Below are 22973 nucleotides of genomic sequence, written 5' to 3' on the forward strand. Positions count from 1 at the left end.
TACATACCCTAAACATAACATTGCAACATGAGTTGCAGTTCACGAGAGCAGCGTGCTTGGAAAGTAAGCACTCAGCTCTCCGGGATGCTCTGAGGACTGCCATACAAAAGAGATGCTTTGGAAAGATGCAGAGATCATCCGTCAGCACCGCACTGCAGAACAGAAGGTGACCTGCCAAGCCACAATCAAGCTGCCTTGCCTACATTAAGATCTTTCCACACAAAGCTTTCAGAAGAAGCGTCAGAAGAAAGACATCCATTTCTCTTTATCTCAGGGCAGTATGAAAACAGGCTTGAAGTCATTGCTATCAGGGTTTGAAGGCAGCCATTTTGGACAAATCTGCTTCCTGAGGACCTGTCCAACCTCAGCCATTCTGTGATGAGGATGAGAGCACACGACAAAGGGAGGCCTGGTACCCTGCATGTAACTCACTAGGAAAGAGAATTTCTGCTGAAGAAAAAGAAAGTGATGAATGACATGGTCAGAGCAACAGCCTGGTAAAATCTCTGAAGCCAAATCACGTTGCAGAGGTAAGCATGACTAAATGTTACAAGAATTGATGCAGTAATGAGCAACAGATAATGCAGTCCAAAATATTTCCGTGTTCAAACATGTAAGAGTGAGCATATCTTATAGCTGTTATTGCAGGATTTGAAATGATTACAATTTAAATATAGCCTTGACATGAGCTGAATTTGGGAGCATTTTCCTGTTTATGAGCTCAAGTGAGAGACAGAATAATGGCATCATTCATAGCAAATTAAGAAAGGACAGAAGAGGAATTGTAGAAATGATGATGAAATTATGGCTTGAATTGTATTATTCAAGAAAGCAAGTAATGTGCTTTATTAACAATTGTAAGTGAAGATTTTCTGATAATTTATTTCTTCACTAACAGTAATTAATACTAATAAAGTATTTTACATTGCAATTTGACTTTTTTTTTTTTAAGAAAAGCTGATGACACGTTCAAACATTGGAGACGATGAAAATTTTACTCTGTTTTTTCTTTACTTAATCACATTTTTAGCTAGTTTTAGTCAGAAGAATTAACTGGAGCCAAATGGCAATATAGCAAAACCAACTGAATAGATTTCACAATCTGCATCCCAACAGTATATAAAAATGTGCAAGTGATGATTAAGGAAGACAATGCGCAAATCATTCACACTTTCTAAATTAAACAGATTTTTTAAATACAGTAAATCAAGTAAGAACAATATTACCAACACCCTTGTCTAGCTTGTCATTAAACTCAGCAATGTGGCTCAGCAGTGACAGGTTTTTTTATTTCCTCTCCACAAATCCATCCAGGATCCATTACCTTCTTTCTCCTGAAACCCAACAGATCGATAAATCCAATACATTTATTTGTCCCCATGCATGAACAACTGAAAAAATGCGAAGAGGAATCCCTTCCACTACAGTAGTCTTAAAACAGTATCTGTTGATCACGATCCATTTCAGTTTTCAAGAAAAACCTCTTGCTGTGTTACTTTCAATTAATGATTTACTGGGGAGAATGCCTCCATAGCTTCTAAGTTAGGACTGACATTTGAAATGGACACAAGCAGGCACAACCAAATCATGCTGAGGCAAGCCTGGTTTTTCAGGGAGACAGGACAGGCATTTATTTACATCATGACAAAAAGTTGAGGATAAGTTCCCTCTACCCCACTAAATCCCATGAAAGCAATGCATATTGACGTGAACTTCTATAAGCTACATTTGCTACATCACTCAGTTAAAATCACTAGTCCTCCCAGTTCTTTCCTAGTAGTTTCAAACAATTTTTGGTTATTAAGAGATGAAGGCATTGGAAACACACTCAGCTCTCCATGTTACATCAGTTCTGCCCACACAGCTTCCTTTGCAATTTACTTACGTGAACATCTGTCCTGTTAATGACAAGACAAACACTGCTCAACTCCTTCATGATCCCTTTAGATCTCTCACCCTAAACAATCAGCTAACACTCCCTCCCCAGCCACGGAGCTGCACACTGCCCATGTGGAACAGCAGTGCAGAGGATTCCTCTTCCCAGTCATTCCCTTGCCTACATAATAAAAAGGAGTTCCATCACCTCCTGCACTCCACACTCCTTTCTTCTTGTTCAAAGCAGAACACTGCTTAGATCATTACTCTCCTTTATCTAACACCCTCCAGAGAAATTCAGTTATAGATTTCAAATATTTGTTCAGATTTTCTTTATTAAAGAGAATCCAATCATTTGAAATAGCATTAAAAAAAAAGCAGCTAGAGTATTAGACAGAAAAGCAGTCGTGTATCTATAACATTACCCTACAGTACTCATGGTAGTAGTATTTACAACAATTTAGAACTGAAATGTTCATCACTTTTATGTATTTTCCAGGGCAGTACTGAATTCAACATGCATTGGTCAAAGCAGCAACAAGACTTTGTTTTAAAGTCCTGCTGTAAGATGCCAGAACAAATGATTGCTGGCCATGTAACATAAGGCTTCACCTAATGTTCATACTGACTGTTGTTACTCTTCAACTGTCAAACTGAAGAGAAATACCAATAAGCTGCACAAATCTGCAAATGCCCATTGAAATGCAAAGGAGCACCGCTGATGCACTGAGGAATTACAAGCTTTCAAAAACACACTCATCTACCCTTGGAAAAGTGATGTTCCAGTGTGGTTTGGGTTGTTACTTAGAAGTATTTGGATAAAGCAAAGCTCAGCTCCTAGAGATTTTCAACACAAAGGCGTGTGCTAACATTATAATACTGCTTTCTGACTTCTAAATAGCACTGAAGCAAAATACCTTCACTTGAAATATTTAATTAGGCAGGAAATCTAAATCTTGTATCCAATTTTCTTTCACCAAAACCTCTTTATCCTCAATGTTACAGTAACTTCATTTATTCTTAACATTAACAGGTGCTGTTTGAATCCACTGCCAAAGAGAGGATAGGACACAAGCATAATATTACATTTGGAAACATGAGTGAGATTTGGCAGAAGCTAATGTGTGGAGGTATCTAAGACACTGCACATGTGCTCCTCGCAATGAACTGAGCCAAGTATGAAAACTACACCACTCTAAGGTAAGATGTCTTACAGGTCAGATGAATGGACTGCACTTGCTCCGTGCTGTAGACAACACAGGGTACAAAAACCAAACCCACAGCAGCCCTCCACAAGCACACATTCTTCTCCCAACTCACAGCCAGACTCAGAAGGGTGCAATCCTACCAGTGTTCAGAATCTTTTTCTGTATTGCCACTTTGCTTACCTTGTATGCTGCCCTTAAAAGAAGAAAGGAGCACATCCTGTTGCAGCATTCTACATACACTGATCCTGAGAAACAAGTGAATTCAGTATAAGCCACTTCCTTTCAGAGCTGTAGAATCTTTTGGCACATATCAAATCCATGCATCCAGTTTCTGAATTGCCTCCATGTTATCACCTGATCCATCTGAACTATTCTGGGTACAAAATACCACCTTTTTCCAATAAGGATGAATCCAATCACCTTTCACACACACTCCGTCCATCACAGAAAGCCAAGGCACATCTTTTCTACTATCACAACGCTTGTGTCACAGCACACAGGTCATTCATAGCACAAAGTCATTCATTGATGAATACAACTACTGTCATGCACACAAATCCAGAAGATCTAGCAGGCTGCAGCTAAGAATAAATACAGAACATTATCTTTCCAATACTGAGTAACATTTTTCACAATTTTTATTCCCACTATCAAGGTGAATAACTCATTAAATTCCAAGTTGGCTCAATTTCATTCTCGTACAACTTTGCCCCGAAGGAAGTACAACTTCTGAGTTGTCATCATGTAAGGAGCAGTCCCCTGGAGATAGGGGAGAAAGGAGAAAGGGTATTTTCCACATAAGTGCTATGACATCACTTAGGAACTAAAGAACTGCATTTCTTCAACTTGGAAAGTAGTTTCACAGTTGAGTCTTCCATGACTGCCTGCACATACAGGTATCAAAAGCCGATTCCTAAGACAAAACCGCAGTAGGTCATACGGAATTTAGTTTCTAAATAACAAAAACGTTTCATGAATGCCTAAGGCACACGCTAGCTTCCTACTAACCAGGCTCACTGCAGCAGCACTCTGCAATATGGATTTCAAATTCCAGCCCCCCAAAAAATCACAGTCAGCACATGGCCCTTTACATGCATGCCTCCACACTTCTGTAGCCAGGAACCACAACCTTTATGAGCTACAGTGTTGAACATTAGCAGGCTTAAGCTCTTTCTTAAACTTAGGATATAAACAGTGTGAAGTGTTTGGTTTACTTTTTCCAACACATCAGTGCTGCTTGGGATTCCAAATGGAAGGAAAGTAGGTCAGGTTTTCTTACTGAAGCTTTTACAAACTGTTTAATTTTGCAGTTAGATTCTACAAAATGCATCTGCCTTTCACATCTTTCATTACTATCTTCAGAATACAAATCTCTGAAGTGGAGTTCAATGTATCAAAAGCCTTATAAGTAGCAATTATCTATAAATATTAGTCAGAAAAGTATAATGCCAGTTTTTGGTTCCTACGTAATAGACCTGATTCACCTTTGGCCACAGAGTTCTGCAGTAACTCATTAAAAAAGCACAAAGAATACATCTGCACAGATCAGCCACTGAATACTGATCTGAACATTTAACAGCCTAAGGGGGGGAAAAAAAAAAAAACAAGAACATGGACCCACACACTGGAGGCAATCAAACATCTGCCTGCCTTGAACACTTACATTGGATTGTCTGCATTCTTGAATTACAGTACGTACACTGAGAGCCCTAATGATTAGACAGCATTCACAGGGTTTAAAATATGGAATTTCCTATTTTAATGTTTCTATTGGTACACTGCAATAACAAGGAAGCTACTATTTGCTCCTTTTATCAGCACTAATGCAAAGTGTAAGGCACACCCTCCTGAAGCAACTGGAAAAACCTGCTGTGTGAGAGCAGAGAAGTCTCAGAGCACCCAAACCTTGGTGTTGCTCCACATTTCAATGGGGACTTGGCCTGAGCCTGGCTAAACTAGCTGAGTAGAAAAGTAAGAGCTGTGCATAAACACACCAGGAGAACTACAAAAGAATTGGAAAGAAAAAAAAAAATCCCCATTTAAAATAAAAGGACAATTCTGGCACAAGAACTGGTTATTACCAGAACTGATCATGAATAAATTTAGGCTGGGTATTACAAGGAGGTTCCTCATGGTTAGCACAATATAGCTTTGGAACAGGCTTCTAATTAAAGTCGTGGGTGAAAAGGCCCAGCTGCTTTTAAGACAGAGCTCCGTATGTCTACAACTGTACGATGAAGCCTACAAGAGCATGAAATAAACTTGATGAATAGGGAGGTCCTTCCCTAGCCTACATTCCTAAGAGAAAAATAACTGTCAAGCAAATAACATCATTCTGATACAGCTTTAAGGTATAACCATCTGTCAGGCAACACCAAGCAATAATTAGACCAGAAAATGCAAAAACATATGAATACCACAGCAGGACAAACTTTGCCAACAACAAACTTGAGGGTATCTTTTCACAAAATGTCTCAGATTCACATCCACACTTCCTGCCATTTCACACCAGAAACTTGCTCCTTTGGCAAGCAAGAGGTGCACAAAGCACACCTCAATGCGCTGCTCACTCCCATATTTCACAGTGCTCCTAGGGTTGGCCTCCATGCTGCTAAGCACTCATAGCATCCTTCACTCACACAGCACCTTACCGAAAGTGCATTACCTCTAATGCACAACAGTCCCTTTATTTGCTGCAATCAATTGCCATGCTCAGCTCAAGCAGGATGAGACAAAACTAGCTGCCAACTGCTTTGCTATTGGAAGGCTACAATAGACACAATGCACACATTAGCCAGAAAGCTACTGCAACCAGGGTGCTCCAAGGCCACTATGGTAAGATGAGAGATTTTCTCAAGGAGACCATATTCAATCAAACTAAGCACAGCAGTTTTAAAGCAGGTGGTCTTCTGGGCACACCAGCCTTTCAATCTGTTTGACATCTGAAGAGGTACTCAATGCAGTATGCTAGCTGGTCTAATAAACAATTTTGAGTCCGCCTGCAAGCCTTTCAGGCCAGGAGACAGTTTCATCCTATTGGGTACACGCTCAGTAGACAGGACTTTTTATCTTTGTTTTACTACTGCAATGTACCTGAAATTGAAATGACAAACTGTATTGACTCCACCTGCTTACTGACAAAGCTGCTGACCACATCGTGCATCCCACTGTTCCCATTCTCAGTGCCCATACTGAAATGGGACCACTGAGGGAACTGCAAGAAAGGGCAGTGTGAATGCTCAGCAGGAATCGTACACGTAAAGCATGTCAAACAACTACTTAGTATTGCTCATGAAACAATTTTAGGACACTGGAGGAAATTGCCTGAGAGCAGCCAAAAGACCAAATGATGGGAAATATTTTTTCTATGCAATACTTAGGTTAAATTGTAGTAGCCAAAACCCAATTATTTAGAAGTACTTAAGAGGCCTTGAGAACAGGTTCTTCAAAGCTTTGACAACAGTCTGTCAATGGCTGTACTGCTACACCAAAATAAAGGTTGCCTTATAGCAGGTTTTATCTTCTTCCCTTAATATCCCCTCAGACACTTCCGAAGAAGGAAGGACAGCTCTGATGTTCCCGTCAGGAGACATACAGCATGCAGTTTTCCCTTAATTAACACTCAATTTCACTTCAATATTTGAACTTAAAAACAATTTCCTTTTTGCAGTCCATTTCCTGTATCAGTAAGCCCTTGCAAAACTGCTGTGTCTTAACACAGAAACGTTTAGCAGAACGAGAATAAAACCTGTGTCTGAGCAGAGAAGCTTACATAAATTGTCTCTTCTGGGCTTTATTCTCTTGGTGAAGCACAGAGCAAGGTGGCTGCAAGAGAACATTTCAGCCCATTCTCTTAGTTTATATCACATCACAACTTTTTCCTCTACCATTTCAGTACATCTGCTTACACCAGAATACCAATGCTTTTTTAGACTTGCCTTCAGAATAGCACAAACTTATATTCACTGTAAGTGCCTGCAGATCTGATTTATAGTATATTCCAGACGTATGACTGTATAATTCAGACAAGCTTAAAAAAAGTATTCTGAAAGAAGATACTTGCAAGGACTTCCCATTGGCTCTGCTCAGCATAAGAGGACATATTTTTATTTGACCTACACAACTAATCTCAGTAAACTGGGCATTAGCAACAGATGCAAAGCTCAAATGACCACCTTCAAATCCTTGATGCAGCTCCACCCTCAGCCTTTTTCTTCTGAAAGTAACAAGCAGACCTGTGCTTCTTGGCCTATGTAACAGTTTCTCCTTAATCCAGGAGCTGATCTGTCTAGTGCCAACAAGTGGGATTCCTGGTCTTGACTTCAGCTGCATTGCTTCCTATCACAAACAGAAAGCATACACTGGGATATAAAAACTAATTTCAGAAGTTCAGAGATTGCTTTGATTATTTTGCTGAAGGATTAGGTAACAAATTCCATATAAATGGTACTTTTGTAGTTTCATATTCTGGCATTTAACAATTGACATTCAGTCTGGCCCAGAAGTCTGGCCTAAAGTGTAGGATAAAATCTACTTGAGCCAGCTTTCATTCTTCTGAGTATTGCAAAACTGCAGGCACACGAATTAACTGAAACACATTTCACCCTTGCACAAACTTAAACTGGAACAGAGTTAGAAAGAATGTTTTGTAACACAAACAAAAGGTCTTTACCCCAAAGTAAGTAGTAAGAATAGAAACACTGTAAGCATTTTAAAGCAAATAAAAAAAAATCACAAAAGAAAAAAAAAAAAAAAAAAGCACAAATAAAAAGCACTCAAAAAGATTCAAGTAGTAAGAACTACAGCTATCTCAAAGAGCACTAACTTAAACCTCTTCCACTTCTTCCAGGCGTCACCCGCAGTAAATTGACAGAAATTGGCCATCAGACATGCCTGTTAGTATCCTATACTGACGCCTGGCCAGGCTCCAGCAGCCTGTATAATTCTGCTGTGCCACTGCAAGGACAGCAAACCTGCATCCAAAGTAGCAAAGGGTTTTTTTAGTGTGTTATCTGGAAACAATACTTTTTGAAAAATCAGCTTTGAAATGTTAATAGACTCATTCCTGTATGCAAACTCTGGATCTCAGTTGCAGCTGTTTATGCCAAGTATCAGTCTGACAGTCACACAAATTTGCTGTTTTAATAGCAAGTTTATTTTCCCCTTCTTGGTTTATACTTAATACCAAGTTCACAGACTTACACAGGTTGTTCTGGCAGCTGGTACAGTCACATGCCAAGTCATAAGCTAGACTCCCATGACAAAATGTGACTTAACAGAGGCTCACTGATTTAACAAGCAATGGTAAAACAAGTCTCCCTCCCAGAATACAGCCTGGTTGAGCTACTTGCAGATATGGTCTCAGCACTAAGTAAGGACTGTCCTAAGGAGAAGCCCAAGTGAGTCTGATCATACTGCTTATTCTTCAATATTAACAAAGAAGAAGAAATGCAGAACAATATGCTTCACAACAAGACAGCCTACAGACTGGGCACTACTAAACTAGACAGTCATATCACAACTTCAATTCATAATCCAAACTCAAGTGCTAGGGCTGAAATCAGTTTCATACTTGGCGATCAGGGTAGCTGATCCCTTGACTCCTCAGGAAAGAGGCTTTTATGTGAAGTCTTTATCACCTTCCTTTTAGTTACAAGAATTCTGTAGGACCTACCGTACAGTAGATTGTTTTCCCTTATGCTTTGCTTCTTCCAAGGGTACTGTACTACTACACTGCTCCCTCTCAAGAGGAGCTCACTTTTTTTTCCTGAAATGCATGGATTCCATCAAAGGAAATGTGAACACCTGTCATTTTCCTTTCTTTGCCCCACAATTCTTCCTTTTTTTCCTTAACCCAGAAAAGGCTTCACCATCAGAGGAATCAGGGAATGCTCAGCAGTAAGAGAGGACAGCTTTAACAATTAGCTAAAATTCAAGGTCAAAAGGGACATGTACACACACACACACACACACCCACCCACGCTCACTAGTAAGGGCTATCTTGGACTTGAATAGATACACTATAAAACAACTTTTATGCATAGCTGTACAATCAATGAATATACAGATGTTACAGTATAGCAGAGAGCTTGGCTACATAGTTGATACACCAAAGCAGGAAACAGAAAAGATAGGCACGCTCACCTGTATCCCGGGCTGACTTGGGAAACTCTGGTGGAGTAGATCTCCAAAAGAGCTCCTCCCCCACTGGCAGTCAGCTCTTAAATGGGCCGTAGGAGAGGTGCAGCCAGGCTCCACCCTTCCGGCAGCACAGGAGAATTGCCTTCACCTGTGCTCCATGGCTGACTCAGCGCTCGCCTCAGGTGATCAATCAGAGGTTCGGGCCCTGACTCAACAGTTCCCATACAATAGCAATTGTGCATGCAAGAGGAAGATTATACATAAAAACATTCCAACTTCATGGAAAAAAAAAACTAATTACAAATAAAAGGAAGCGTGTAGCTTCCATGTATTTGAAACTTCTAGTTTCTAACCACATAAGCTTCTCTGCAATGCTGGAAACACTGGATTTTGGATTAGCTTTTCTATTACAGCCTATATCCAACAAAGAAAAGTAAGATGGGTAAAAAAGAAGCAATCATACATGAGGCTTTCACTTTGGCTGTGGCACATTCCCAGTTCTCCACTGGGAAAGCAAAGCTGTCAGTTGTTCTATATACTCATCTGCTGAAACAAGCATTCAAATGGGGACGTAACATCTCATGTTGCTCAAGAACGAGTTTTGTAGAACAGGCCAAACTATTTATTTTTTTTTAACCAGAGGTGGTGAGGCCCTGGCACTGCTGCCCAGAGAAGTTGTGGATGCCCCATCCGTGGAGGCATTCAAGGCCAGGCTGGATGTGGCTCTGGGCAGCCTGGTCTGGTGGTTTGTGACCCTGCACATAGCATGGGGTTGAAACTAGATGATCATTGTGGTCCTTTTCAACCCAGGCCATTCTATGATTCTATGAAGATAGACGAAGAGGAAGAGAACAATTTCCATTAGCCAGAAGATGCAAGGTAGCAAGAGCAATGAGGCATTAAGATTTGTTAAGGCAGAATCAAAACCAGCTCTTCAAGAATGAGGGTTAACATATGCTTTAAATTCACATAGCATGTAAGAGCATATGGGTTGTAAGGCCAATGCTAGTTGTGCACATAAGGAAAGTAGTAGTTCTTTGCTTACTGTCCTCTCAATCCCCCCTAAAGAGAAGGGATTTGCATTTCACCAACCAGTGAATCAAAAGCAGCTGGCAGCAAGGAAAGGGACGGAGACACATGGCCTCAGAGAGGACAACTGCATTGCAGCCTGGGCAGGGGCACAGGAGGCACGCCAAACCCTCAGCACAGACTGCTGCTGCTCTGACCACGTCCTGCACGGACACTGAGCATACTCTCACTGTCATCCTAACGTAGAGGAACTGCACAGATAGCAGCCAAACAAATACTTAGCTATAATTACCAAAACGCAAGATGAGATTTGATTTTTTTGGACAACTGAAACTTCATTTTCTATTTAAATCTTCACCATGCAGGGCAAATGTGTTGAGATTTTTTGTGTAGCTACTCTAACATACTGGAAACTTAGTGAGCAGCCACAGAAGGTCCAGCTTCTTAAAAAAACATTTTTCCGTTCCTAGAGTACAGCATTAAACTTGTTGGTTTTATACTGATGTAAGACCATCTTAATGGGCACGCAATGTTCTCCTCACAGGAAGCCAAAGATATTCCATTCACAAAAGGAAGAGGCTTTCTCTCCCAAAAAAGCACCAGCATTCCAGCTGAGCAGCCTGCGCAGACACAGTGTGCCTGCTGCCACCACGTCACCCCAACAATGTTTAACTGCAATGGCAGTGGGCTTATTTTAACAAGCTGCAGTGTTTTGACAAGTAATGCACATGTTTATTGAACTGATACGTATATTTTAAATATTAATGCTATATCCAAGCCAGAAGACAACATTAGAAAAGACAGAATAAGTGATTAATTAAGGTGGGGCACTTAATTCCCTGAAGTAAGTCAGCAGCATGCAAAATGGTTGAGATCAGCGACCAGAATCCCTCTCGTTTCCTTTCAAGTTTAATTGCCATCATCCACTGGAAGCCAAACCCACTAGCCAGAACTCATTAACTACTGTGATAAAGCTCTATGTCCAAGGAGTAAAATGTAAAATCCAACATTAATGAAGCAGCACTTAATCAGCTGCCATCATCCATTACACACGTCCACCTACACAACAAAGTTACAGTATTAAACACTGTGGTACAGATGTTGTCCGCCCTATTCATAGCGAAGGAAAATGAAACAGTACCTCAGTATCTTCCTACAGTAACAAGAAGCCTTTTACTCCCTACCTTTGCCTTTGATTTGATAACCTCCAGTAGAGAGTCAGTGGGCTGAGACCACTTGTCTTTATATTACTGCCATTGGTTATTATGTTTCCTGTGTATTTTCCCAGTTAGTTAACTGTTACTACATCCCTCCACACCTGAAATACTTGAACTCTTCCTCCCCAGCCACACCAGCTGCAGGTTCTTCCTATTTGAAAAGTTCCTGCATAGATTTTAACACTGTTCTGTTCTCACTCCCACTTTTTTTCCTGTTGAAATGAAGGTATTTAACACTCTGCATTTATCATTATAAACAAGTTCAGTGAAAAGCCTTAATGAGAATGAAGCTAAATAATCTTTATTAAGTAATATACACGTGTGTCATGAAATCAGGAATAATTTATATTGAATACAATACAAATTTTAGAAAACAATTTTCATAGCTTCATTGAAGGAAAAAAAAAAAAAGTGCTGATTACTGCACTGGTGTAATGCAGTTTCCTTCTTTTCTTTTCATTATCAACTACCCCACTGCCACCTGTTCTCTCCAGTATGTATCTTGCCACTTCCTCCCTTCATGGTGAAGAAGCTTCCAGATGTAGCTGCCAATGAAGCCATGGTCCTCCAGTTTAAAATCAGTATCTCCCAACCACCATTCCTCCGTTGGTCTGGGCAGCAGCGCATACACCACAGATGAGACGTGGGTCTCTTTCAGCAGACATGAACAGAAGGAACTTCCAACAGCGCCCACCTTCCATGCTTGCTGGTTGTAGCCACAGCTCCACATGAAGGACACCACACATCTTTCCTACGCTGCTTCCCAAAACTGCTTTTCCTGATGACTGACTGTTCAGCTGCTGCACACTACTTTTAGTCTCATTGTTAAGCAACAAGGTTTCTTAGCACCGGAGAGCCTTTCCTTTGAAGCACCCACCTTGCAGCAGTCAGATGAGCTCCCAGCACACCACTCTGCACTTGCCTCCAAGCACGCTATTCACAGCTTTATACCCTGAGGTTGGTTTGTCAATTGGATATCCACACGGTCATGGCAGCTGAAGGTGGTCCAGATTCCAGTTTGTATGGTATATCAAACACGTAACAAACTTCCAAACCAAAGGTGTGCACAGTGCCACTCTGCTGGAGCAGATCAAGCCACGCTGGGTTGTAGCACTGTGTTTTTCCAATACAAGGAAATTCTAACATCGAATTTTAATGTTCTTTAGTAGATTGAGATATTTGGAAAAGAAACATCTGAGAGCTCTGTAATGCAAACTGGGCATTCCTTTCCCCATTAGAAAGCAGTTCCTAGAACCGAAGCTAACTTGCCAAAGCTGCAGGTTACATACACGCATACTGGAGATGACTGGGAGTTGCTGGTTCAGACAGCCTGGGATGCAAGACAGCAAGCGACTCTTTTCAGTGTCCCCATGTCTGCAGATGGTGACAACAGCAGGGAAGGCAGGGCAGGGAGCCCCAGCAAAGCTGCTGACAAAGGGCTGCTGTTCATGCATGCCTCGGACTACCAGGACAGCGAGGATGGAGAGGGAGCAGAGAAAAGTTTCGATGCAACCTACAGAGCCATACTGCACACCCTTGCTAGCCTTGATCCTCAACACACCTGAACAAGAGGGTAAGCTGCTCGCTCAGAAGCTGGCTGTGAACACTTCTCCAGCACTGCTGGTCTCCAGACAATACAGCTTCAGCTTTCCCCCTCCGTGCACACATTCCACTTGCCATTAGAACACAGAAGTGAGCTGTTTGCAGCTTCCCCAGTGACCCAGATCACAATGAGATAATTAACCACTCGTGAACAGCTACTTCATTGAAAACCTCTATTACTGTATTTGAAAACCTTCATTGCTTAGCCTATTAAGCCTCTGCAGAGAAATTTAATACTGTTTCTATAGATCAGTTCTCTTCTGCAACTCTTCCAAACTGTGATGGAAAAGCAAGGCTTTCTATCGTCTGAATTTGCAACTTCTTTTTCTTTAAAAAAAAAAAAAAAAAATTTTCTTTAAAAAAATTCCATTAGCCAGTTCAAGCTTCTCATCTGGCCACAAACAATACATGAAATCTAAATATCCCATTCTTACCTATAATTAGCAATGTCAATTACATTTCTTCATAAAGCACTCATGGCATATTGACTATGAAATAGCACCCTGCATTTCATATATGAGACTACACTTTTGCTTTTGGAACAGATTCATTACCTAAAGCCAAGTTCAGTCCACCAAACAACATATTATGAGTGCAATAAAGATGTTCTGTGCTCCTTATATAAATGGATGTAGACATTTCCAAGTTCTGAGGCATAATTAGTAGCTCTAAAGCATTTTACCTTATTCTTAATATGTTATATAATTTATCGTGTAACTGTTCTTGTAGCCAATCCTTCTTCACTGCTGGCTGTACTGGTAACACACTTCCTTATGTTTTCAAAACATAATCCATCATATATAATGAAAGAACATATGAAAATGTAATCATTCCTGACTCCAAAAGAAAAAAAAAATACGCTGTCTTTGTAAGACAATAAAGCAGCATACAATTTGAATTAAGCATACTTATACCACATTTAATTATGCTGATATCTGACAGCTTTATTAATACTAAGTAGAACATTACTCTCATCCCAGTCTACATACTGCTAAGGGGCAGAGAAAATAAGTGATAACCTAATCCACCATCAGAAAGCCATGAGCAAAAGAGTAATCATACAGTTATCCTACCCATATGACTGTCTTGACTTCAACAAGAATGCAAAGTATGCATTTTCCAGACTGGGGAGCTGAGAATGTATGGAACCTGAAGGAAAAAGGAAAGGTTAATAGTATTATGACATTAGTGTCAGAAAAATGAAGTATCTTCACGTTTTTATTCTAGAATTATAGAATCACTGAGGTTGGAAAAGACCTCTAAGACCATCCAGTCCAACCATCTACTTACTACCAATATTTCCCACTCAGCCATGCCCCTCAGCACAACAACAAAACGTTTCTTGAACACCTCCAGGGACAGTGACTCCACCACCTCCCTGGGCAACCTGTTCTAGTGCCTGACTACTCTTTCAGAGAATAAGCTTTTCCTAACATCCAACCTGAATCTCCTCTGGTGCAGCTTGAGGCCATTTTCTCTTGTTCTATTGCTGTTACATAAGAGAAGAGGCCAATCTTGACCTCACCAGAGCCTCCTTTTTCAGGAAGCTGTAGAAAGCAATATGGTCCCATCTGAGCCTCCTCTTCTCCAGACTGAACAATCCAGCTCCTTCAGCCACTCCTCACAATCCTTGTGCTCCAGGTCCCTCACATCTTCATTGCCCTTCTCTGGGCACACTCCAGGGCCTCGACATTTCTTGTGGTGAGGGGCCCAAAACTGAACACAGGCTTCAAGATGCAGCCTCATCAGAGCTGAATACAGAGAGAAGATCACCTCCCTGCTCTTGCTGACTACACTGTTTCCGATATAAGCCAGGACATCACTGGCCTTCTTGGACACCTGGGCACATTGCTAGCTCACATTCAGCTTAGGGCAGACAACACCCCTAGGTCCAATTCTTCTACACAGACTTCCAGCCACCCTGTCCCAAACCTGTAGCATTGCCTCGGGTTGTTGTGCCTCTAAATGTTACGAGAATAAGTTCCTAACAATCCCTTCTCTATGAAGCCTTGCGAAAAAATAACAAAAGTCAGAAGAGAGCTTTATTTAGGGCATGGTGGTATGATGATATGCAAATTTGTTCTGCCTCCAAGCCTACCTTAGGCAAATTGGCCTTAATGGAGTAATTTATTTTTTTTTTTCAAAATGGTTATAGGAAAGCTTCAAATAAATGGATACAGATAATAGGAGTAAGCATCCATAAGACTTCGTTTATTCAAGACTTCATATATTCATTGCTGATGATACGAAGTTGGGAGGATTGGCTGATATGCCTGAAGGCTGTGCTGCCATTCAGCAAGACCTGGACAGGCTGGAGAGCTGGGCAAAAAAAAAAAAACAGATGAGGTTTAACAAAAGCAAGTATAGAGTCTTGCATCTGGGGAGGAATAATTCCATGCACCAGTACAGGTTGGGGGATGACCTGCTGGAGGGGAGCTCTTCAGAGAGGGACCTGGGTGTCCTGGTGGATGACAGGTTGGCCACGAGCTAGCAGTGTGCCCTCGTGGCCAAAAAGGCCAATGGCATCCTGGGGTGCATTAAAAAGAGCGTGGCCAGCAGGTCGAGGGAGGTGATCCTCCGCCTCTACTCTGCCCTGGTGAGGCCTCATATGGAGTACTGCGTCCAGTTCCGGGCTCCCCAGTACAAAAAAGACAGGGATCTCTTGGAAAGAGTCCAGCGGAGGGCCACAAAGATGGTGGGGGGCCTGGAGCATCTCTCCTATGAAGAAAGGCTGAGTGAACTGGGTCTGTTCAGCCTTGAGAAAAGAAGACTGAGAGGGGACCTGATCCAGGTCTATAAGTATCTGAGGTGTGGGGGGCAGAATGGCGAGGACGGACTCTTTTCAGTGGTGAGTGGAGACAGGACAAGGGGAAACGGCCGGAAACTGCAGCATAGGAAGTTCTGCACAAATGTGCACAAGAACTTCTTTACAGTGAGGTGACGGAGCACTGGAACAGGCTGCCCAGGGAGGTGGTGGAGTCTCCTTCTCTGGAGATGTTCAAGACCTGCCTGGATGCCTACCTGTGCGACCTGCTGTAGGGAACCTGCTTTGGCAGGGGGGTTGGACACGATCTCTGGAGGTCCCTTCCAACCCCTACAATTCTGTGATTCATATACGTGATAACATTTTATACATGACTGAATCAAGCTTTGGTACAAAACATTATGCATACACCTTCTCCCATTATACATCATGCTTGTAGTAAAGATGCTCATTTCTTTCCTTCACAGTAACTAATCATGCTGCTCTGAAAAGTCAGCAATAACCTCAAAACCATGACTAGCTGTGTACCCTGACATTTAACAAACGGCTTTTTCAACACTCCAGCTGGCACCAAGCTCTGCTTGCTCCTCTACAAGCTCCAAAGACCTGTTGTTTCCTACTGGCAATGGACAGCAGGACCAGCAATGGTGGCACCCAGGGTCACAGCCACAGCAAGTCCCACGTGTATAGCGGGCACTGAGCAGTCAAATCAATAGAAAACCCCAGGGTTTTCTACCGACAGGGCTATGCTTTCAATGTTCACATTTCGTCACAGCCTTGGCACACTGCGTATGACAGCAATCACATTGCCAATCCTATAGTTCCACAAGGTTTTGCAGTACTGTTAGAAGTTAGTTCACAGATTCTTTCAATGATTATCTTTAAATACTGAGAACATACCAGCTGTAAACAGTGAGTTCACTTCCAGAGCACCTCATTGCAGGTTTGTGGTAGAATGATTACATCACTGGCAATGCTGCACGCTGTTAAAGAACCAGGAAAGTTCACATTTTGATTCTTTAAATTGACTGGCTTGATTTCTTCTTCTATTAAAACTATTTTTTTTCCTTTTGTTTTTTTTCCCCTCTTATGAAGATACAACATCCCAAGCACTTCATGTGAAGAGTGCTAACACTGAAACACACCAGATTTCCAACTGACTGTAAAGCCAGCTGAATTGACAAAAAAAAAGACTGTTGGGTCTTTGGTTAAGCATTAGAACAGGCTGCCCAGGGAGGCGGTGGGGTCACTGACCCTGGAACTGTTCCAGAACCATGGTAATGTGGCACTTGGGACATGGCAAGTGGGCACAGTGGGGGTGGGCTGGGCTCAGAGGACTCAGAGATCTTCTCAAACCTTAACGATTCCACGAGTAGACATGATGGGTTGACAGTTGGACTAGATAATCTGAGAGGTCTTTTCTAACCTTAGTGATTCTATGACTCTATGATTTCATAACATACCTTCAGAAGGCACTGTTCAGCTTTTTATCCAGGCTGAATTTTAGCCTGACTTGGGGAGCTTAAATGAAATCACAAGAATGGGAATTGAAGGAGCATCTTAGCCCTCACAACTGAATAGAAAAGTGACAAAACCAAGACAGTGGCCACAGTAACATGTAATCCCAAAATATTAAATATATTGAAACCCTCTCATAGTAGCTACTCATCATTTCTCCATAGCTAGCAATGGCAAGATTGCTACACTTGATTCACAACATACACAGCTAAGTCATTTTCAGGACAGAAGCTGTGGTCCCCAAAACTAGTCTGCTTAATGCTATTGCTCAAGAACACCCTTCTGAAGAGGGGAGGGAAAATTCAAGTCATATTCCTTGCTAGCTATGCATAAAGAATATAGATACTCTTCAAAAACACCCAAGAAAAGTTTTGTGCATCTTCAGACGAGCTTCTTTTTGCTTTCTGCTGGTTTTCCTCTAAAAGTAAGACTGCTAGCTGAAGTAAAGAGCACGTCAAAGTACCACTTAAACTTGGAAACTCACTAAAAGAACTTCACTGAATGCGTGGTGATCTTCCAAAGGTCCTGGAAAACCGACAAGCAGAGCCAGGGCTCTCAGAGCTGCCACACAGCCAGCGAGGTGTGGCACAGAGCAAATGGGCTGAGCTGGCTGGGAATGTTAAGGACACTGCACGGCGAGGCTAATTTGACATGCATTAAGTAAGGCTTGTTCCCTCCTGCTGTACTTAGTACTACTACCTGGCAAGGAAATCCAAGGTATGACATCATTTATGATATAAATACTCAGGATCCTCTGCAAGCAAGTGTCAATTTATTGCGTCATATATTTCTAAGACTAAAATTAGGAAGGGACAAGTGAATACACCACATCTTTTCCTTAATGAGCTATGTATAGCAGCAACCAGGATGAGAACTTCCCAGGAGATGGGGCAGGAAGAACACACACACCGCAGGCTGGGATTAAGCTGTATTAGCACAACTAAGTGGAAAGCTTTTGGGACTCCCATGTGTAATTCACCTTGCGCTAGGTGGTAAAAATTGCTTCAGTCACTACAACAGCCTTCAAAGAGGTACACCAGGAGACAAGTAACAGAAGTTTCGCTAGCAGCAGGACCGGATTTCTTCCTGCTTTTACTTATTACCATAGCAAGTTCTGAAATGCAGCTCAGAAAGCAAATGGTATCCTGGGCTCCAAGAGAAGAGGGGTGGCCAGCAGGGACAAGGAGGTGATTGTCCCTCTCTACTCCGCTCTTGTGACGCCCCATCTGGAGTTCTGTGCCCAGGTCTGGAGCCCCCAGTACAAGAAAGACAGGGAGCTGTTGGAGAGGGTCCAGAGGAGAGCCACAAAGATAATCAGAGGACTGGAGCACCTCCCCTATGAAGACAGGCTGAGGGAGCTGGGCTTGTTCAGCCTGGAAAAAAGAAGGCTGTGGGGTGCCCTCATTGCAGCCTTTCAATACCTAAAGGGAGACTAAAAACAGGAGGGGAATCAACTCTTTGAAAGGGTTGATAACAGCAGGACAAGGGGAAATGGTTTTAAGTTGAGGGAAGGGAGATTTAGATTGGATGTCAGGGGGAAGTTCTTTACAGAGAGAGTGGTGAGGTGCTGGAACAGGCTGCCCAAAGAAGTTGTGGATGCCCCGTCCCTGGAGGTGTTTAAGGACAAATTGCATGGGGCCCTGGGCAGCCTGGTTTAGTATTAAATGGGGAGGTTGGCGGCCCTGCCTGCAGCAAGGATATTGGAGATTCATGATCCTTGAGGTCCCTTCCAATTCGGGCCATTCTTTGATTCTGTGAAATAACCCTTACGTGGAGGAACCAGGTTAGACAGAAAGGTGCTACTGAACTACTTTTCTTATGGTCCTTCTGCTCCCTTCCATATGTTACAGCTAAATGAAAGGCTCAAGTATGCCTGGCTGTTTGCTGCATAAGGAGAATTCATCACAGGAAAGCACAATCAAAGCTTCACTTCTAGTCAAAGGCAGTGCTGCAACATCCTAAGAACAGATGGGAGTTCCAGCAGTTTCCACCAGCATCTTTCTGAGAACCACAGCGCTCCCACCACACACTCAGGAGAGGGCTGGCACTTTGAGACATGTTTGCGACTGCTTTCTATCAGGAGCTGGGGAGCTCTGCCAATTTTAATGAAGGTACAAATAAGCACTGAAAGCAATAGTATGTTAATCTGCTTTCTCTGCACCTGGTTCTGATTTTACATTGTGCTCTTACAAACCTACAGCGCTGCACCTGCCTAATATGAAAGCTAAATTCCAAATTGGGTGTTACAGCACAGAAGACATTTCACTGTGCACACAAACGCCACACCAGCCCAGAAGCAGTGCTCATGCAACACAGCCTCCTGTCTCTGATAAAGACTGCTGATAGATGCCTGAGGAAGAGAACAAGAACCGAGTAAACACAGAGCAATGTTTCCTCAATGTTCTCTGCCACCTGACAGCAATAAGCACCTCTGGGACTACCTCTGTCCCCATTTACGTGTACACATGTAAGTAGAGAGATGGTCAAATCCAAAACGACTCTAAGTCCAAGCCCATTTAGATCTACCTTTTGCCATTTAGGTTGCCGCTTTACTCTTTGTCATTCTGATGAATAAACATGCACAGCTGAAACTGCCGTGTCCCTTTCATTCATTCTCCGCTCTAAGAGATTAAATTCTAAAACCTAAATTAACCGTTGCTTTAAGACCGCTTTTAGAAACTGCATGTAATCACCCGTTCTGAATACAAAAAGACTTACTGAATCCAACAGTGACATTTACCAAAATCCTAACATTAATTCTAAGCGAGATCAGAGATTTAATCATCCACATCAGTGAAAGTATTGTTTATTCTAATTAAGTGAAAATCGAAGCTGTAAATTAAGCCAGATCTTCTGTAAATACGGCATAGACATAATCACCCCTGCATTAAAAGGTCGTGAAGGATGACACTAATACCTCATACCAAAACTCTAACGGCTACATTTTAAAACGGACATCTACAAAGAGCACTTTTAACAAGGAACGGTGGCTACAAGCAGCTCTCCTTGAAACCAGAATCTCAGTCTAGGGGTGCCTGAAATAAGAACTCTGAACCTCACTGAAAACTGTAGAAAGGAGATGCTGAAATTCAGTGCTGGAGATCTCCGTGAGGTTGAAGGACGCCCGCCCCCAAAGCCCCTGAAGTTATCGCACACCACGTTCTGCAGGAGGGAAAGGCAAAGATGAACAGGGCTGTTTAGGAAACCAAACCGGACAAAGCTCTGGAGGTGCGGGAAGGGGTCTGTCTGCTATGCCACGGGCTGAGCAGCAGCGCAGCCCGGACCATAGCGGGGAGCACAGCGCTCCGAGTGCCGCCGCATCCAGGCTCGTTTCTGCCGCTCACGTGCAACTCGTCCAATTTATAATGCTATTTACGGATGTTTTTAAGGCTCGCTCAACGCAGATTAAGCGTGAGCATTAAGAAACCAACGAGCGGCCAGCTCCACGCCCGAGTTACGCTATTCTCAACCGATCTACGAGCACACCTCGCGTCACCGACAGCCGCAAATTAAAATTTACGGCTCTGCGCGCCCGCCGTCCCCTCACGTCCGCTCACATCCATTACTTCCCGGGACGAGCTCGCACCGCCCCGAAGGGCTCCGGGAGCCGGGCAGAGCGACTCAGCCCTCCCCTCGGCCCCAGCCCCGGGAGCGCCGCGGGGCTCCGCTCCCGGACGGGGGGCGGCAAGGCCGGTCGCCTCCCTAGGGGGGCGGGGGCCATCTTGGAACCCGCGGGGGGGCCGCGCCCCCGGCCCGCCTCACCCCGGCGCCTCCTCGGTCGCCCCCCACCCCGCACACCTGCCTCGGCGCACCCGAGGTCCCGTTCGCCTCGCCCAGCGGAGGCGGCGGCTCCTACCTGCGGCCGGGTCTCCCGGGTGGCGGCGAACGCACCCCAACCTCCGTCTAGGAGAGGAGCCGCGCGCCCCGGCTCCGCATCGCCTCTGCCGCCGCGCTGGGCCGGGCCGGGCCACGCTGAGCCCCGCCTCGAGGGGTGGAGCTCCGCGGGAGCGCGCGGATACCAACGACCGCTTCGCCAGAACACGGCTCCGGCCCTCGCCCCGCGCCCGGGCCCCGGGCAGCCTCGCGTCCTATTGGCTGCAGGAGGGAGAACGGCGCGGGGCGGAGCGCTGATTGGTTGCCGGGCGGGGCTGCGGCCCGCCCCTCGGGGGTCCCGTGATGCCAGGTGGATGCGGCTCGTGTCCTGCGGGCGCTGAGGCGGCTCTGGCGACGGGGTGTTGTTGTGCTGTTCGGGACGGCTTTCGCTCCTCTGTGCTTGGCGGAGTTTTTCTGCGTTGCCCTCAGGTGGGATTTGGGCTGATGAATGTGACTGTAACGAAAGTCCGCTGAGATGCGTCAGTGTTTCACGAAGGCTCTTAATTTCTTCTAACTTCCTCTCCTTCTGGGGGCACATCTTCCCTCAGCAGGCACGCCTCGGTGCACGCCGTACTGCAGCTAATCGCGCTCACCCTCTAGCACTTGTTTCTGTTCGATATAACACGAGGGTTTGGGGCACTGCAGAACTGCATGGTTTCATTGAGTTGCCGTTTGTTTTTAGTTTATATCGGCAAATCATTAACAACTACTTCCTTCTTGTTTGTATCTTCAGAGTCTGGGGACGAGATCCCTCCTCTTGTGATCCATCAGCACATGAAGTATTTCTGAAAGGAAACCGGTTGAACGTGTGAGGTTAGTTTTGTAATAAGTTATTCTCAAAGGCAGTAGAGTAATTGCAATGGCAAGAAGTGCCAGACACCTCAAAATACAGCCCCAGTTCAGGATAAATCTGCAGAATTTTGCATTGTTCAAGGTCGTACTTCAAATGTTCATCTTGCCTTCCTTTAAATATTTCACAAGATTGAATGTGTGCCACACTAATAACCTTTTTCTTTAGTGTCAGGTACCCCCCAAGTACTTTTTTTCATATCTTGAGACATAACCACATTTGGAAAGTTAATTAAAAAAAAAATTAAAAAAACTTCTGAGTTCTGACACTTTATATGCAAACACTTAGTTGAGGCCAAGTTGTTGGAAGAGAAAGTTAATTCCTAGGAATTAAAGTGCTGACAGATACTAAGCAACAAAACTCCAAAACAAGGCTTCTAGCCAGAAAGATGATTTGCCGTCGTACCATCCAAGAATTACCCTTCTTTTCCTCTTATAGTGTTTGGCAAGAGTAAGTTGAGCCCTCTGCTTTGAAAAAGGACCTATTCTTCACAAACCCAAAACAATGCAACTCCTGCAAACTGGCCACTCCCATTTGATTGCTAAACAGATGAAGCTGAAGTGCGTGAATATCTTCCCACAGTTCAGTGCTCTTTACAAACCCAGGGAGGTGACGTTCTCCATCACAACTTCAGTTAAGAACTAAGCATCCCGACATCATTAAATCAGTCCAAAGTCTGAAAGTCTAAGAGCCAGACCTGCAGAAGACAGGGAGTTAAAATCAAGGAGGTTAGGTGCTGATGTTCCTTTGATTATTCTCCTAGGGCTTCCTCTGGTGGAAAAGGACGAGAGCAAATAAGACACTAGGGAAGCTAATAATAAGAGACAGTAGTGCCCAAAACACTTTAAACGTGATTGATTTGGCTAACGAGGTAAGACATCTGCAAAAGTACCCTC

At 43.5% G+C, this 22973-nt stretch overlaps 1 protein-coding gene across 3 annotated transcripts in view; it reads right to left on the reverse strand.

Moving 5' to 3' along the window:
- MPP7 (membrane palmitoylated protein 7) overlaps positions 1–21302 on the reverse strand; it is a 143428-nt gene extending 122126 nt beyond the window's left edge. The window contains exons 1-2 of one of the 3 annotated variants that reach the window (XM_042816650.1): positions 21211–21302; positions 14146–14221 (exon numbers count right to left, since the gene is read on the reverse strand). The gene's annotated coding sequence lies outside the window, so the exon portion shown is untranslated. Of the gene's footprint in view, positions 1–14145; positions 14222–16736; positions 16820–21210 lie in introns of those variants that run through there. The other 2 variants (XM_042816653.1, XM_042816649.1) reach the window with 2 other exon arrangements.
- Between the last annotated feature and the right edge of the window lie 1671 nt (positions 21303–22973).

The sequence above is a fragment of the Centrocercus urophasianus genome, unplaced genomic scaffold (genome assembly GCF_019232065.1).
Source record: "Centrocercus urophasianus isolate 14NV4802_14NV808 unplaced genomic scaffold, USGS_Curo_1.0 seq_16, whole genome shotgun sequence".
Taxonomy (NCBI): domain Eukaryota; kingdom Metazoa; phylum Chordata; class Aves; order Galliformes; family Phasianidae; genus Centrocercus; species Centrocercus urophasianus.